The sequence below is a fragment of the Herpailurus yagouaroundi genome, unplaced genomic scaffold (genome assembly GCF_014898765.1).
Source record: "Herpailurus yagouaroundi ecotype Mexico unplaced genomic scaffold, PumYag 141, whole genome shotgun sequence".
Lineage (NCBI taxonomy): Eukaryota > Metazoa > Chordata > Mammalia > Carnivora > Felidae > Herpailurus > Herpailurus yagouaroundi.
Window position 1 is genome coordinate 35287539 of NW_024412396.1, and position 15871 is coordinate 35303409.

At 44.7% G+C, this 15871-nt stretch overlaps 1 protein-coding gene across 4 annotated transcripts in view; it reads left to right on the plus strand.

Moving 5' to 3' along the window:
* Positions 1–2318: 2318 nt before the first annotated feature.
* DAAM1 (dishevelled associated activator of morphogenesis 1) overlaps positions 2319–15871 on the plus strand; it is a 176150-nt gene continuing 162597 nt past the window's right edge. For 2 of the 4 annotated variants that reach the window (XR_005790927.1, XM_040477281.1), the window contains exon 1: positions 2319–2445. The gene's annotated coding sequence lies outside the window, so the exon portion shown is untranslated. The remainder of the gene's footprint in view (positions 2446–15871) is intronic. The other 2 variants (XM_040477283.1, XM_040477282.1) reach the window with 2 other exon arrangements.

The window sequence follows — 15871 nt, forward strand, 5'->3', positions numbered from 1 at the left end:
TTAATCTTCCTCTAGTCCCAGGTCTACGGGCTGCATTTCTGATGCTGAAAAGCCACCTTTGTTTCCCCTGGTTACCAATGAAACTGTGCAGGGATCAGTTCAAATCCATCACCATGTACAGAAAAATGCTTCCAAATACAAATCTTACTCTCTGTATCTGTTATCTATATCTATTCAAAAGGAAGGACAGCTCACATGTGCACATGCACACATTTCTGTGCTTACAGTGTAGGTACATGATGTCCTATATATATGGAAATGAGCTATGTAACACGGCACATCTCTATAATATTAATTGCTATAGAGTGGGATTTTTTTTCCACAGGCAGGCTCCATCCTCTCCTTCACTGCTTGAAAACCCAAGAGAAATTGCTGTAAAGTGATTTGTCCTATAAAGTTACTGCTCAGAATGTACCTCAATAATATACTTTTATCTATAAGGATAAGCCCTGCCTTAGAGAGAGCCCTACACCCAATTTATTGACTCAATAAATTTCAGGCTCACTGATTATATTTCCATCTAAAAGCTTTACACCGTTATAAAACTGGAGAGCCTTTAGTATCATTTCAGGTCAAGTTTCTTTCTGAATATTTTTCCACAATGAGCTGCAATACATTAAGCCTACCCATTAACTAGAATATCACTGATTATACTCTTGATCTGATGGCCAAGGGACCATTTGCATTGTCTGGGTTCCACTTAACACAATATTTGAAATGGATAGAATAGCTTAGAACAGGAGAGCAACATTCAAGCCATCTTCCTTCAGTGGAGAAAAATGTGTCTGGTTTGTTAAAAGAAAATCAGAATTTGGAACTATAAAACTTCTCTCTGCAAAACAAAGCATTTGTCTCTGCTGATAGCCTCAACCAGTTCCATGAATATTTTTTCTTGAACCCAAGTTAGTGCTGCATAATGAGATGAGAAAATAAGAGTGATAAGATTTCCAGTAATTAGGTGCAGTTGTTTGAAATCTTAATTGTGAACTTCCCCCCTCCCCCAAGATGTACAGTCTTCTAGAGATTTTGCTAGCAGAAATAAGGGTGTGAACTGATCCTTATGCGTGATTGAGACACATCCAGTGCCATTATAATTTACCTTTACAACTGGAATAACTAGATACATTGATTTTTTTTTCAGTTAAAAAGACACCTGAAGAACTGCTCTCAGTGTTAATTTTTCGTAATAATTGAGATCCACTGAATAATGAAAAATGTCACCGAAAAATTTTACATATTGAAAATAAAATCCTCCTAAAGGGTCAGAATTCTGCCACACACTTTTTGCTTTAGTTAAAATTAAACATTCAGCTGTGTTAAGATCACGGCATTCTTGAACAGCACGATGCTGTTTGGTTTAGGTCATTTAAAAAATATTTTAAGAGAAAGGCATGGAAAAGGAGGGGAGAGTGTTGTGGATTTAAAAGTGCATGTATGCATATGTATCATTTATCAAAACTTTAGACAAGGACGTCGTCTTCCTGGGAGTTGAGAGCCGTCAGAGCGGGAAGTCCGCTGCAGGGAAGAACAAAAGCATGGCTGCGCGATAGTACTATCTCTGCAGCAGCAGCAGGCTCCCCGAAGGAGGGTTGCAGCGACTGTCTATTATTACACCGCATTTTTATTAGTGACAGCCTCCGTTATCCTGTCAGCTCAGCCAACTAAGCTGTTCCCTGCGTTCTGGTTGGTCACCCGGACTCCGTTAAATGGGAAAAGGAAAGAGGACAGAAAGGTGAATTGTACTAAGTGGGGGCACACGGGGATTTCTCTTCTTCGCGGCCGGCATCGCCTCTTCCTCGGGGACGTGGGGGGAATTCCAGGACCGCTTTTAACCCAGAAACCAGTGCGTCCTATTAATTAGTTTCTAAGCGCAAGGAAGGCAGCGAAAAGCTTAATCTTCTCCCTCCAGCTGGGGCCAAGAGCCGGGATGGTCAGAGCTGCCTGGCCTGTGCGCACCAGCGCCCGACCCCTGGCGGCCCTCAGAGCCCTCACCGGGAAGAATGGAGGTCAAGTCAAAGGTCACGACCGCAGGGTGCCCTCCCCCCACCCCCCTCGCCGCGGTGTCCGCAACTCAGCTTCTTGAACGACCACCACTAACACTGCAAGGCTGGAGGGCGGGGAGGGGGCGGGTCCGGAGGGGGGCGGGATCAGGGGGCGGGGACGAAGCGGCCGAGGAATGCGACGGGAAGTGTAGTTCCGTGAACCGTGGTTAGCGTAGCTACTAGGGCTGTGCCTGTGAGATCGAGACTACAACTCCCAGGGGCGTGCGGGCCCGGCTGGGGAGTCCATGCGCAGTGGGCGCCACATTGTATCCTATCAGGCGAGGAGAGGGTGATGTCACCTGCGAGTTGGTAACCTACGAGCGGCTGTGAAGGAAACTGTTTAACCGGATCCCATTGTACCCGGAGCGCAGAGCCGCCTTTCCAGCATGCAGGGGCTGCTCAGGTAAGGGGGACGTGCCGCCTCGCCCGCCGCACTCATTCATTAAGTAGCACCGCGCGGTGGCGTGGGGGGTGGGCGCGCTACTTCGGGCCGGGCGCTGGGTTCGCGGCGCGCCCTCCCGCTGCCTCTCCGGAGCCCCAGGGCCAGTAGGTAAATATTAAACCCGTCCTTCAGGTTGGGTCTGGGTGGGAACGGGACCTAGACAGCTCCCGGCTGCCAAGCTGGGTTTGGGAAAATGGCTGCAAGCGCGGCGAAAAGCAAGGCAAGCCCGGAGGAAGGCGCCCCCGAGGACGGGGGTCCCTCCCTCCTTTCTTTCTGAGGCGCTGGGATGCCAAAAGAGCAGGCAGGGTACCATTCGCCGCCTTGCTGTAGGCTCTCGAGGCTGGGGCTTCGGGGCGCCGGGGGTCGTGGCCTCGGCTGGGGGCCCTGCCCGCGCGCGGTCGGGAGCTGCTGGCCCGGGAGGCTCCGAGGCAGGCGTGGTGGACTCGGAGGTGGCAACAGGGAAGGAGGGACTCGTGTGCCCGCCCGCGTCCGAGCAGAACCCCAACCATCCCTGCAGCCCTCGCTTCGAGCTTTATTTGAAAAAGAGACGAGGTGACTGTAATTCCGCGAAAGTTGGAAGCTAAAGGTCTCGCAGGAGAGGAGGGAAACCCTGCGCTGCGGAAAGACCAAGGGGTGTTGGCGGACAGCGGGGAGCGGAGCCTGCGCCGCCTGCGGAGCGGGTTCGGGGCGCCGCAGGGCGCTCGCGCCTCTCGTCCCGCTGGGAAAGGTGCATCTTGTTTCCCCTGTCCGGATTGCTCCCTCCACAAAGAGCACCTGAGCTGGGGCGAAGCGTCTGCCCGGAGCCTTGGGCTGGGAGTTGGTTAGGCGGTGCGGGGTGTCGAACAATCTAATGATGAGGCTCGCTGTGGGGCAGGAGGGCTGGGCAATAGGAACCATCTGGTGTCGAAAATCCAACTGCTTGCAAATGGGCTTGCCCTCCGACTTGAGACGTGCTTGGGGCCCGAGAACTCTGTAAAAGTCCTCTGGATTTCCTTTCCTAGCACCCTCATTCTTTCGCATACTCACTCACTCATTCATCAAACCCAGCTAATGGCTCTGTTCTCAAGTCGCTCACAGCCTGGTGATGGGATGTTCTGGTTTTTTGTTTTTTTTGCCCCCATAAAATATTTTGGTGGGCCCAGGAATTGATACTTGCGCTTTATTTCCTCTAGCTTGGTCCCCTACCCCATCTCCACCCGCAGGAGAGCATCAAGAGCATATGCTACCCGTGACCGTTTTGCGCTCAATGAGTTGGTAGTTGCTTGAGACTGGAGAAGGACCTAGTGAATTGAAGCGGAGTTTGTCTGCGAGACGAATCCCGTTGCCATGGCGACTCCTGCCGTCGGAATCTTAACTGCTCCCACTGCTGTTTCAATTCGTTGTGGCTCTGCGGGCAGCTGGGAGGGCGTGGCCAGTGGGTGTGGTCAAATGCTCGTTCCGGGCCCAGCTGCTCTCTCTTCTTCACCCTTTCCACAGCCCAGGCCTCCATTCTCTTGGAAATAGCTTGGACACAGTTCTAGACCCCTTTCCCTCTCGTGTGCCCATACCTTGGACCCTCCTCTCTCCAGAAGTAATGCTGGAGCCTTTTTCCTGAGGCATGCTCTTTCCCTTTCAGGCTAGATGCATAATTTCCCTAATAATGTACCTGACCCGAGTTGGAGGCATATTTCTCAAGGAGGGCGTGTCCTCTGTTTTGCATGAAGAGAGAGCTCTCTGGCCACCGGTTAAGGGCCTCGATTTGCCCTAGGTGCAGCTCTCTGGAAGTTTATAGGAACAGTTAATAACTGAAATTGAATTCTGGAAGTCCGTGTCATGCCTTGTGGTTCCCATAAAATCTAGAAGCCTGCCGCCTGCCTAAAGGATGCAGGTCCTTGGGAATGAAGCAGGCTGGGCAGGAATCTAGGAGGCCTGGGTCATTCTCTAGCTCTGTCATTGCTGGCTACCCCACTCTGGGGTAATTCTTTACTTCAGGGGACCTGGGTCCTTAGTAACGTGGGTGAGGGGCTATAGAGGGTTTCCCAAAGCTGATTCTAGGTATAAAATCTTGTGACTCTACAAAGGACTTGGTCATTGTCTTTTCTCAAAATAAGCTGAAGATGAGTTAAATTCCACTTCTGACACTGTGGCATTGGGTTAATATCTCTGAGCCTTATTTGTATGACTCACTTGACAAACCAGCCTGGCTCTTCATGGCAATCCTTCAAGGTAGGCAAGGCAGCCATTTGACTAGTTGTGATGATATTTCTAATATTACTAGTGTTATCCCTGTATCTGGACTTCTATTTATCCTTTTGTAGAATTAATTGTTCAGGGTTTGTCTTTTTATAGATTCTTGATGAATGCAGTTATTTGTAATCTAATTGCATTCAGTGTAATTGAATTACACAAATATTTTGTTTACCTTCTGCTTTTGTTACATGCCAAAGTGGATTATCACAGACATTGCAGTTAAGGGGGAACAAGGCTGTGTCTGTGAATGTGTATGCATGTGCATTCTTGTGCAGGTAGATGCTTGGGGACATTGACTGCCAAGTGGTTGACATTTCATCGTCTTGTTTTAAGTAGGCGGATACATCCTCATGAGGAAACAGCATCAGAAATTGTCACTGTTTTTGTCCTAGAACTTATCACTGACTGAACATCTCCTTCGATTGTCTGATTTTTCATGTGTTCCTATGATTCTGACAGCAATTCTAATGTGTTCCACCCCCCCCCCCAACCCCCCAAGGTCTCTGAGGGCAGGGTCTTTGTCTTGTCCTTCCCCGTCTCTCTAGCAATTAGTGTTTGACCATTGGTAGGTATTTAATAAATATTTGTTGAGTCAATAGAAGAGCCATGATTGGAGATTCAAGATTGCATTCTTTCCACTGGTAGTTCTGGTGTCAATGGTAATACTCCTTTAGCTTTCTGTGAAGTAGTTTCATCTCAGCATAAATGAAGACGCCTATGTAGCACGTGACCTGAAGTATAGAAGGCCTTCCATGTGTCTGAAATCGATGTATTTTGGAATTATTTGCTGTTGGAATACATTCACTCACATAGACTTTTTTTTTTTTTTTTTTTTTTTGTCTCTAAAATTCTTGTTACAGGTCTTAATGCAATTCTTATTACCCCGCAGCCGGCATTTCTAGATGTCTCTTGTTCTCTCCCTGGCCCAGATAACTTTCCCAGGAGGTGCAGGAAAGGAGAGAGAGAGAGAGACTAAGGCAGAGATAACTAGAGGCTTTTGCCAGGCCACCCATGGCACCGGAGGCACCATTGGGGTAGAGGAGCTGGACAGTGGCTTTCTTATCTGTGGAGGAGTTTTCTCATAAACAGGATCGGTTGTCCCAGGCTGGCTCATGTGAGAGAAGAACGGAGTAGGAGAGATTTGTCCGATATTTGTAATGTTGTGTTATCATCCACTAGTCAGATTCTGTGGGTTTTCAGAAGTATAAATTAGCGAGGAGGCATGATATCAGCAGTGGGTCGTGTCCTTGGGTGGTGCTTACAGGAGCTTAGTAGGTGCCAAGGAATTTGAATCCTGGCTTTCTCGCTCCGTGGATAGGCTCTGGGTGTCACAAATGCCTGTGTGTCTGTGTGTGGTTTTATTTGAACTACTTTGTTTAAAAGCCTGCTTTTAGTGTTGGTATTATGGTCATCAGAACAAATAAGCTGTTTACAAACAAAACATGGTTAAGATTGAAAGTGTTTCATCGTGTAAATATTTTGGGGATGTCATAAAGAGTGGCTTTCGCTTGAGAATCTTGAGGTCTTCTGTGAAATCACTTAAAAAGTTACAGCTGTTGGATCAGGGAGAACCAGCTTTTCCAACAAAGCCTGGTACCACTGAGAGCCTTAGGTGTTTGGTTCAGGAAATAATCACAGAGTTGTAACTTCTGTGGGGCCCTCCCTGGCTTCATGTCATACTCCTGGTATTTCCAAGTTTTAAGCCTATCCTTATATTATTGTAGGAAATAATTGCAGGCACCTTTGCCACTTTAGGTTAGCAAACTTGCTTAAACTCCAGAGGGGGCACGGTCAAAATGAAAATTCTTATATTTCATTTTGTGATTTTTCTTCTTTGCATCAGGAACGTGGACTACTGTCACTTATATTGGCATTTCGAGTTCTAACTTGGTAATGGAGGAAATCTTCCAAGTGAAATGTATTCTAACACTCACAGCATCTGTTCTTAATGGTTTCCCTGAGAGCTCAGTTTAGAGGCAACTGATACCACAGTTACTATTTAAGAAATCGGTAAGCTCGGGTGATCTCAGTTCTTGAGTTCGAGCCCTACATCGGACTCTGCTCTCAGCACAGAGCTTGCTTTGGATCCTTTGTCCCTCTGTCTCTCTCTCTGCCCCTCCCCTGCATGTGTATGTGCGCGCGCTCTCTCTTTCTCTCTCTCTCTCTCTCTCTCTCTCTCTCTCAAAACGAAAGGTTAGGGGGAGGGGGGAGGCTGGGGCGAAGTGTCCAACTCTTAACAGATACAGGTCATGATTTCACAGTTTGTGAGTTCAAGCCCTACATCGGGCTCTGCACTGACAGTGTGGAGCCTGTTTGAGATTCTGTCTCCCTCTCTTACTGCCCCCTCCCCAGCTTGTGCACGCTCGCTCACTGTCTCTGTGTGCCTAAATAAGTAAATAAACACTAAAAATTAAAAAAAAAATTAATGTTTATTTTTGAGAGAGAGAGAACGTGTGCATGAGTAGGGGAGGGGCAGAGAGAGAGGGAGACACAGAATCCGAAGCAAGCTCCAGGCTCCGAGCTGTCAGCACAGAGCCCGACGTGGGGCTTGAACTCACAAACCTTGAGATCATGACCTGAGCCAAAGTCAGCTGCTTAACCGACTGAGCCACCCAGGAGCCCCAACCCTAAAAAAAAAAAAAAAAAAATTAAATAGACATAAAAAAGAAGAAATCTGTAAGGAGGGGAGTTTCTGTATGTGGCTTGAGAGTAACATCTGGTGGATGGGGCAGGCTCGGGTGGAGGATACCTCCTGTGAGGTCACATTCACTGGCTTCTTCAGTAGGTTGTGTTTAGAGTGGCTGATAGAGATTGGAAGTGAAGGATGGATCTGAATTGCCTCCCGTCCCTCTGATTCCTCCAAGCCACCACTTAGTAAGTACCACCACTGAGAGCGGGATGGATGCATATGAGATGCAAGTTGATTTTGGTGACCTACATTCTACTCTAGCAGACTATTTTTGCAGGGAAAAAAAAAAAAAAAAGAGTTTACCTTTTTATTGTCTGGCATCCTTTCCACTGTTCCGGGAGGAGAGAACTGAGCATTTCAGAATGAGTTTGCGTTCGTAGTACACACATCCAAAAATTAGTTAAAAGGCTGAATCCAGGAGCACTGCAGCAAGTATACGGAGGCCTCCCCCCTTCCCCACGGTTCATCTGAGGTCGCCAAATACATATGCAGCTTTGGTGAGCATTATTTTCCTTGTGGATGTTTCAGCACTCCTGGTTTTTACACCATCTGTGACTTTGTCCAGTAATGGCTCCACTCATTTGGAATGTGTGCTCCTCTGAGTTTCTAAATTCTCCTTGTGCTCTCAGATCCATCTTGAGTGCCACAGATGCCAGGAAGCCTTCCCTGCCTCAGCTTTTACCACCCCCCTCTGTCCTTCCTCCTCAGAGCCCTTAGCCTGACCACACAACTTAACATAGCTGACACGATGCTGACAGTCAAGGTATGTGAGGTGCTTACCTTGAACCAGGACCTTCCTAATACTTTACATGGGCTTAACCATTGACTCCTCTCACCAATTGTATGAGAAGGTACCATCATCACCATTTTACAAAGGAAGAAACTGAGGCATGAAGAAGTTAAGGAACTTGCCTAGCTCAGGTCCTGCAACTGGTAAGGGGCAGACTAGGTTAGGGACCTAGGCAGCCTAGTTCTCTGCACCCCTACACTGTTGCCTTGCCTCTGGTTTTCCTGTGTGTTCTTTTCTCTCCATCGAGTTAGGGGGAATCATAACTTCCTTTGTATCTCTTACTTCTGAAACAGTGCTGGGTCAGTAAGTGCTGGGTTCATTGAGAGTAAAAATGCTTCTTCATTTAATGGTTTCTTTTTTTTAATTTTTTTTAAAGTTTATTTATTTATTTTGGGAGAGAGAGTGAGCACAAGGCAGGACAGGGCAGGGGGGTGGTGGTCAGAGAGAAGGAGAGACAGAATCCCAAGCAGGCTCTGCACCATCAATGCAGAGCCCAATATGGGGCTTGAACTCATAACTGTGAGAACATGACCAGAGCTGAGATCAAGAGTTGGATGCTTAACCACCAGAGCCACCAGGTGCCCCTTCATTGAATAGTTTCTTAAAGTCTGACTTTCTGGAGCAGAAACTGTTGCAGAGGATTAAAAATGTTGCATCTGTGTATTTGAATGATAAAACTTTTGAACTCCCTCCTTTTTGCTGTGTGGGTGATAGGCAAATTATTTGAAGAAAGAAATGCTCTTATATGCCATCTCTAAATCTATTTGGAGCCTGTCCAGCATTAGACTGTATTTGTTAACTGAGATAACTTTCCAATAGGTTGAATCTCTTATCTAAAAAAAAAAAAAACCTTCTCACCCAGAACAGAGCTCCAGAAGCAGACTCCCATAACTTCTTAGCTTTCTTCCTCCTTGTTGTCTTTTAACATAAATTGTAAAAGCTCTCTTGAAAAGAAAATAATGAAAACTTGAGTAGTAGTCAGACAGGTAATCTAATATTGGCTTATCCTTAGATATTAAAATAAGCTTTTTTATTTCTCACCTCAGAAGAGAGACTTTTATTTATTTTTACGGTGGAGCAAATTTGGTGCCAAATATACGATTGCAGTTCTTTTAAACCTTAGCCCCTATTGTGAATTAAATGTGGAAACCCAGGGAAGCAGGTTCAATTTTTAATGCAGTTGGTACGATTTCCTAACTTACAATAGATCTTTTCCTTTTGGCTTAAAACTCTGGATATTTTGCCCCTTTGACAATATTTAATGAAGACAATTGAGTAAAACTCAAACCTGTGTCATTTAGGGAAATAATAGAAAAGTTATGCCCTAACAGTATATTGCCAGGAAAAGGAAATGAAAACAAGAGGCTTATTAGCTGATAAGTTGTTCAAACATAATATTCATTCATTCAACAGACATTGATTTCAGAAGCTTTTTTTTTTTTTTTCATTCATCTTCTTACACTTCCTAAGTATGTCAGTCACCGTTAGTAATAACCTGAGTTCATTCTGTTCTATAAATTGCACCAGGATTGGAATTGAAGGTACCTTTTATTCTGCCAGGTACATAATTAGGGTCAACTATTAAACTGGTCTTTGTCCTTTTCATTTCTGAAAGAAAAAAAAAAATCTGTGCAATTGGCAAATATTGCCCATCTGATGGGCTTTCTGAATTTAGGCTTCCAAGAGTAGATAGCCCAGATCTGAGCTTTGGGCATTGTCTGGGCAATAAGAGATGCCCATCTTTTGTTTTTTGAAATGGGTTCTATATTCTGGCTTTTTGGCTATGCTCAGCTTGTTAGTGACCTACAAACCAGGTCAAGGCCATGGGTTAGTTTTGTCTTGTTTTGGAGCCACAAACTACCTATAATCTTAGTCAGTTTTTTTTTTTTTTTTTTTAATTTTTTTTTCAACGTTTATTTATTTTGGGGACAGAGAAAGACAGAGCATGAACGGGGGAGGGGCAGAGAGAGAGGGAGACACAGAATCGGAAACAGGCTCCAGGCTCTGAGCCATCAGCCTAGAGCCCAACGTGGGGCTCGAACTCACGGACCGCGAGATCGTGACCTGGCTGAAGTCGGACGCTTAACCGACTGCGCCACCCAGGCGCCCCCTTAGTCAGCTTTTAAAAAATTTTTTTATATTTACTGTTTTTTTTTTGTTTTTTTTTTTAAGTAGGCTCCATGCCCAATGTGGGGCTTGAACTCACAAACCTGAGATTGAGTCACATGCTTTACCAACTGAGCCAGCCAGGGCCCCTCCCTCCTGCCCGGTTTTAGTTCATCATGCTCCTTCTTGGCAACAGAGGAGACTAGATAGTACACTGTGGATATATTAATGCATAGCCATCACTTCAAGGGGCAAAAGATGGGGGTCTTAGTTTTTTTAGACCCCATAAGTTAGAGGTAAAGCTTTGCCAACAATTTGCCAAGGAATTGTATGCTTCTGACAGGTGTCCTTCTATGAAGAGTGGGTCAGAACTAAGAGCAGCTTCCTAAATAAAACTTTGCCAAAGCCTCATAGCCTTGGTCTTTTCTGTTTCTTGGGGACGTGACCCAAGTCATTAGTAGATGTTTTTGTGCCATTTCTTGGCTTCACTCTTCTTCCCTAAAACCCCTGCAGATTTGCATCCTAGGAGAAGAGTGAGGGATAGTGGTCAGCATCATTCACCAGGTTAGATTGTTCGTATGTATCTAAATGTATTTGTTTCATAGAGATCTGCAAAACCAAGCAGTGAAATGATTAGACATGAGTTAGTTAATTAGAGCCTGTAGGTCTGCAACAAGAGGATTACACCAAGGGCTCTTCTAAATATTGAGAATTTATTACAAAAAAATATTGTAAAAAGTTCAAGGAAATGATGTAGACAGTTTAAACCATTTGAAGGTCCCTTTTGCATTCTCTCTTCTTGAAAGTTGGTGAAATTGTGGATACAGAAAATGTCATACAGTTTCGCCCTTAGCATTTCTTTTTTTTAATGCAGCTACAGTTACCCCATATTAGTGGCTATTTGACTTAGGATGATGACGGCAGAAGAAACAACAATAACATTTGGCTTCTTTCCCATTCTGTTTGTATGCAATCTTGTTTGCATTAGCAGTCCTCAACCCTGCTACTTGCACTCAGTGGTAATTTGAAGAAGTCTGAGACAGTGTGGAATGAATTGGGCTGGAATTGAAGGCGATGGCGGAGACTGCATCATGTTCTCAGAACGTTAAATGAAAGGCGTTATTATATTTTCATATTTTAAACATTAAGAATAGGGATTGGATTGGACTAGAAAACCTCTATGACCCATTTAGGGCTTAACAGTCTGTGTGTAGGTGACATTTCCAACTATAGAAGTTCCAAGAACTGTGGCAAGAAACTGCCGTGCCTCTGACATTTTCTGCTAAGGGACTGGTTTGAAATTTAAAAAAATAAAATACTATTTTTAGTTTGACCCAGTTTCTTTTCAGGCTGTGACTGAAGCCACCTTTCTTCCTCACTCCACCTTTGCCTACTACACTCCTTGGATTGTAATTTGAGTCTGGAAGAGCAGTGAATTGCCTCCTTGTCAGTCCTGTGCTCATAGCCTCCTTGTGGGAAAAGGACAAGGTTGTCTTCCACGGGCCAGGTTTCATGTGAGGGGAGCCACAATCACTGACCTCACCAAGGAGCGCGTCTTACCCCTAACCCCCTAATTGAGAAAAGGGAGCTGTGTGGTAGCAGAGGGTGGGGGCTGCTTACATTTGAATCCTCCCGAGCTCACATTGTTTTTCTGATGGAATATGTTGGGGGAAGTAGGTGGAGGGGAGGACAGAGGGAGTTATTGGGTCTCACTTATCTTATCATTTGTTTCCCTCTGGATCGCGTTTGTTTATACTGTCTCCTCGGGCCAGGAATTCCTCCAGCAGAAAGCATGCATACACGTGGGGATATTCAGATCTGATCTGAGCTTCCTTCTTCTTGTGTTCCATTTGCTGACTTGGCTTTCCTCTCTACAGCCTGATCTGAAACGAGGGCTGGAGATATTTAACCTGTTTTCAATTCTTCTGTTATGTGGAAACGAGATCTTAAAACGGTGACTTGGGGCAAACATGTTAATGTGTTTTTGATGAGAAAAGAGGATGGTGATGAGTAGGCTTAAATCTAACATTTATGTAGAACTTACTTATGTTGGTAGAGAGTTTAGTCATGAGTGTTTGACACCTTGAAATGAAATCTCGTCACCATTTGGTTGCTGTGTTGCAATTACACAGAGAAAAAAGACACACCAATTAATTTTAGGTTCAGATGTGGGTAATCTTTGCAATTCATTTGAAATTCCCGGGCCTCAGTTTCCTCATCATGAACTGTTGTGAAAATTCTAAAATTTTGTGTGAATGGTGTCATCGTTAAATAATGACCTTACTTGTATGGCATTGTGTAATATTGATGATTATAATAGCCAGTGGATTTCCCTAGAATGGAGATCAGTGGGGGGGGGGGGACCTCCATTTTCTCACCTTCAGAGTTTCCAATATTGGCCCCTGCTCTTAGCACTAAGAGACTCTGAAACTAAACCCTTAAAATCTGATCCCTCTTCTGTTCTTTTTTTTTTCTTATGTTTATTAATTTTTGAGAGAGAGAGAGAGAGACCAAGCAAGAACATGGGAGGGGCAGAGAGAGAGGGAGACAAAGAATCTGAAGCAGGCTCCAGGCTCTGAGCTGTCAGCACAGAGCCCAACGTGGGGTTCCATCTCACGAACTGTGAGATCATGACCTGAGCCCAAGTCAGATGCTCAACCAACTGAGCCACCCAGGAGCCCCTGATCCCTAGTCTGTTCTTAATTGAACACCTTCTCATCCTGTTCCCCAGCTTGGGGGCTCAGGAAGTTCCATAGGGTATAAAGGACAAGGCTAGACAATGTCTTTGGGTGATCATCCAGTTCTGTTTAAATTGATAAACTCTTTAAACCAGAGTTTGACTGCCAGTGGTATACAGGATGGATGTAGCCAGCTGTCATGTTTTGTTTGACTAACCCAGTGTTATTTTATTTTCAACGTTTATTTATTTTTGGGACAGAGAGAGACAGAGCATGAACAGGGGAGGGGCAGAGGGAGAGGAAGACACAGAATCGGAAACAGGCTCCAGGCTCTGAGCCATCAGCCCAGAGCCTGACGCGGGGCTCGAACTCACGGACCGCGAGATCGTGACCTGGCTGAAGTCGGACGCTTAACCGACTGCGCCACCCAGGCGCCCCTAACCCAGTGTTATTTTAAAAAATTGAATGATTTTAGCGAGTGTTTACATTCTCATTTGGCACAGGCCTCACCACACCCTAGTGCCTCATACATAGCCACTTTGTTTAATGTGATATTTCTTTATCTCCTTGGACCTTGAAGGCATTTGAGTTTGTGATCCCTATTTAATTTAATTTAACTTAATTTAATTTAATTTATTTATTATTTTTGAGAGCCCCCTAAGTGGGCTTTGCGCCGTCAGCAAACCTGATGTGGGACCCGAACTTGTGAACCATGAGTTCATGACCTGAGCCCCCAGTTCATATTGTAAGCTACTGGTAACAAGAGTCTCTTCAAACCAGTGGTCTGGTAAACGACTCAATCCAGGGTATCTGAACCTCAGTGCTATTGGCATTTTGGACAGGATAATTCTTTGTTGTGGGGGCAATACTGTGTACTGTAGGATGTTTAGCAGCATCCTTGGCCTCTACCCACTAGATGCCAGTAACAACCTTTCCTCCAGTTGTAACAACCAAAAATGTCTCCAGACATTGCCAAAGGTCCCTGGGAGGGCAAAATTGACCGTGGTTGGGAGCCAGTTGACAGATTTTGGATGGCCTGAGAACTTTTAAACATTGGACCAGGCTTAGATATTTAGGGATAAATTGGAATTCATCTGGGAAACTAAGCTACCCTGCTGTTTTTATTTATTTGGGCAGTTGGTGAGAGCAAAGTAAAGGTCAGTGGATTAGACCCTGTGGGGTCATTTCTCCATTCTTCCGTGACCACTGCCTGGGAGGCCAGCCACATTTTAAGGACATATTCTTGGTCACAACAGGGGACTCTGTGAGACACTGATGCTGGGTCAGGGCAAGCCTACCAGAGCTAGTGGGTAAACAACTTTGAAGCCCATGGCCTGTGTTGGTAGGTCAGTAATGTTATCTGTGGATAAGGAAGATGAGGCTTTGGGGAAAGCAAAGGTTTGCGCTGTCATTATTGTCAAAGGCCAGAATGCTTAGAAAAGGGGAGGGGGGGCTTCAACCTTTAAAAATGACAGCTTATCTCACATTAGCAGTGTGGGAAGAACTCTGAAAAAGATTAACATAGTGATGGGTTTTTTGTTTTTTTGTTTTTGTTTTTTTTCCGCCTCTCCCTCAACCAAGAATGTCTTTAAAACTTGAGTCTAAAACTTGAGCTTTGGCAACACTCAAACTTGACTCTCAGAAAAGCATCGGTAAGAATTTCAGTGTACATGGGGGGAATGTTGTGAAGTTTTAATTAACCAACCCAAATTCAGTTCTTGAGCAACTAATGAGACGATAACGCTTAGGGAAGCACACAGTTTCAGTTAAAAGAGAAGCCAAAGTCCTTTCTCAGAGGGTTGGGTAGGACTTCCGAAGGCTGTCTGTTGGTTCTCCACCCTGGATGTGAGTCAGAATATCCTCTGGTGGATATAAAAAGATGCCTCAGGATTCTGATTTAGTAAATGTCCGGGTTTGGACCCAATCTCCAGGATTCTTGAAACTCCCCAGGTAATTCTGATATTTAGCCAGGACTGAAAATGAGTGGGAAGAGCAAAAGATCTGAAAAACTTGAGACCTTATCTTCTTTTCAAGATGATTCCCTAGGAGATTGAATTTGCACATTAACCGGTTGTTTCAAAGAAAAGGAAGCAGAAACCACCCTATTACAAATGGCCAACACCAGGGTGCCTTTGCCCGAAAGTGGGTGAAAGTAGTAGTCGGTGTTCTTACTAGCTTCTATTCTAGAAAATCCAGATCCTAGAGAGGATCTAGATATTTCACAGCTAGATTTCACTCAGTGAGTTTCTCATCAGACTCTTTTGGCTTCATAAACATAGGGTAGATTTGTTTGTTGCAAGTTTCCTTCCTTAACCTATGTCATGTGCCACCACAGAGCCCAGACTACAAAGTTCCAGTGTTATAACTACCAAAGGTGGGAAATAGAATAAAATGCCTCCTTTTACTTGGATTCTGCTTAGAATTTCAGATCCAGATTTCTTTCAACCATAGCAGAGGCAAGGGAGTAACTAAGTTTCAGGGGGGAGATATTATACTGGCCATTTTATGGACTATGTCATAAACCACGGAAGCAACACCTTAAAATATCATTCATTCATTCGTTCATTCATTCATTTGGCTTGTAAAATATGTTTTAATGTTGGGTGTGAACCCTTAAGAATGCTATTTTAAATTCCAGATTTTTTCCCTTGGAATACAAGAACTCTTGTTTTACTTAAATAAAGCTCAGATCATCCTCTGTCTTCTGCTCCTGAAAATAAACAAATTACATTGTGCAATAGGTGAAGAGTGTCTCCAATGAAAGATTTTTTTGCTTTCACTGGCAAGTAGTTTCATGTCTTGTGTATTCGGATCATGTCTGGGTTTTCAAAGGAATGTTCATAGCATCAGTTATAGGAAGCAGTACTCTACAATCCCAAATTCACAGTTTTTCCA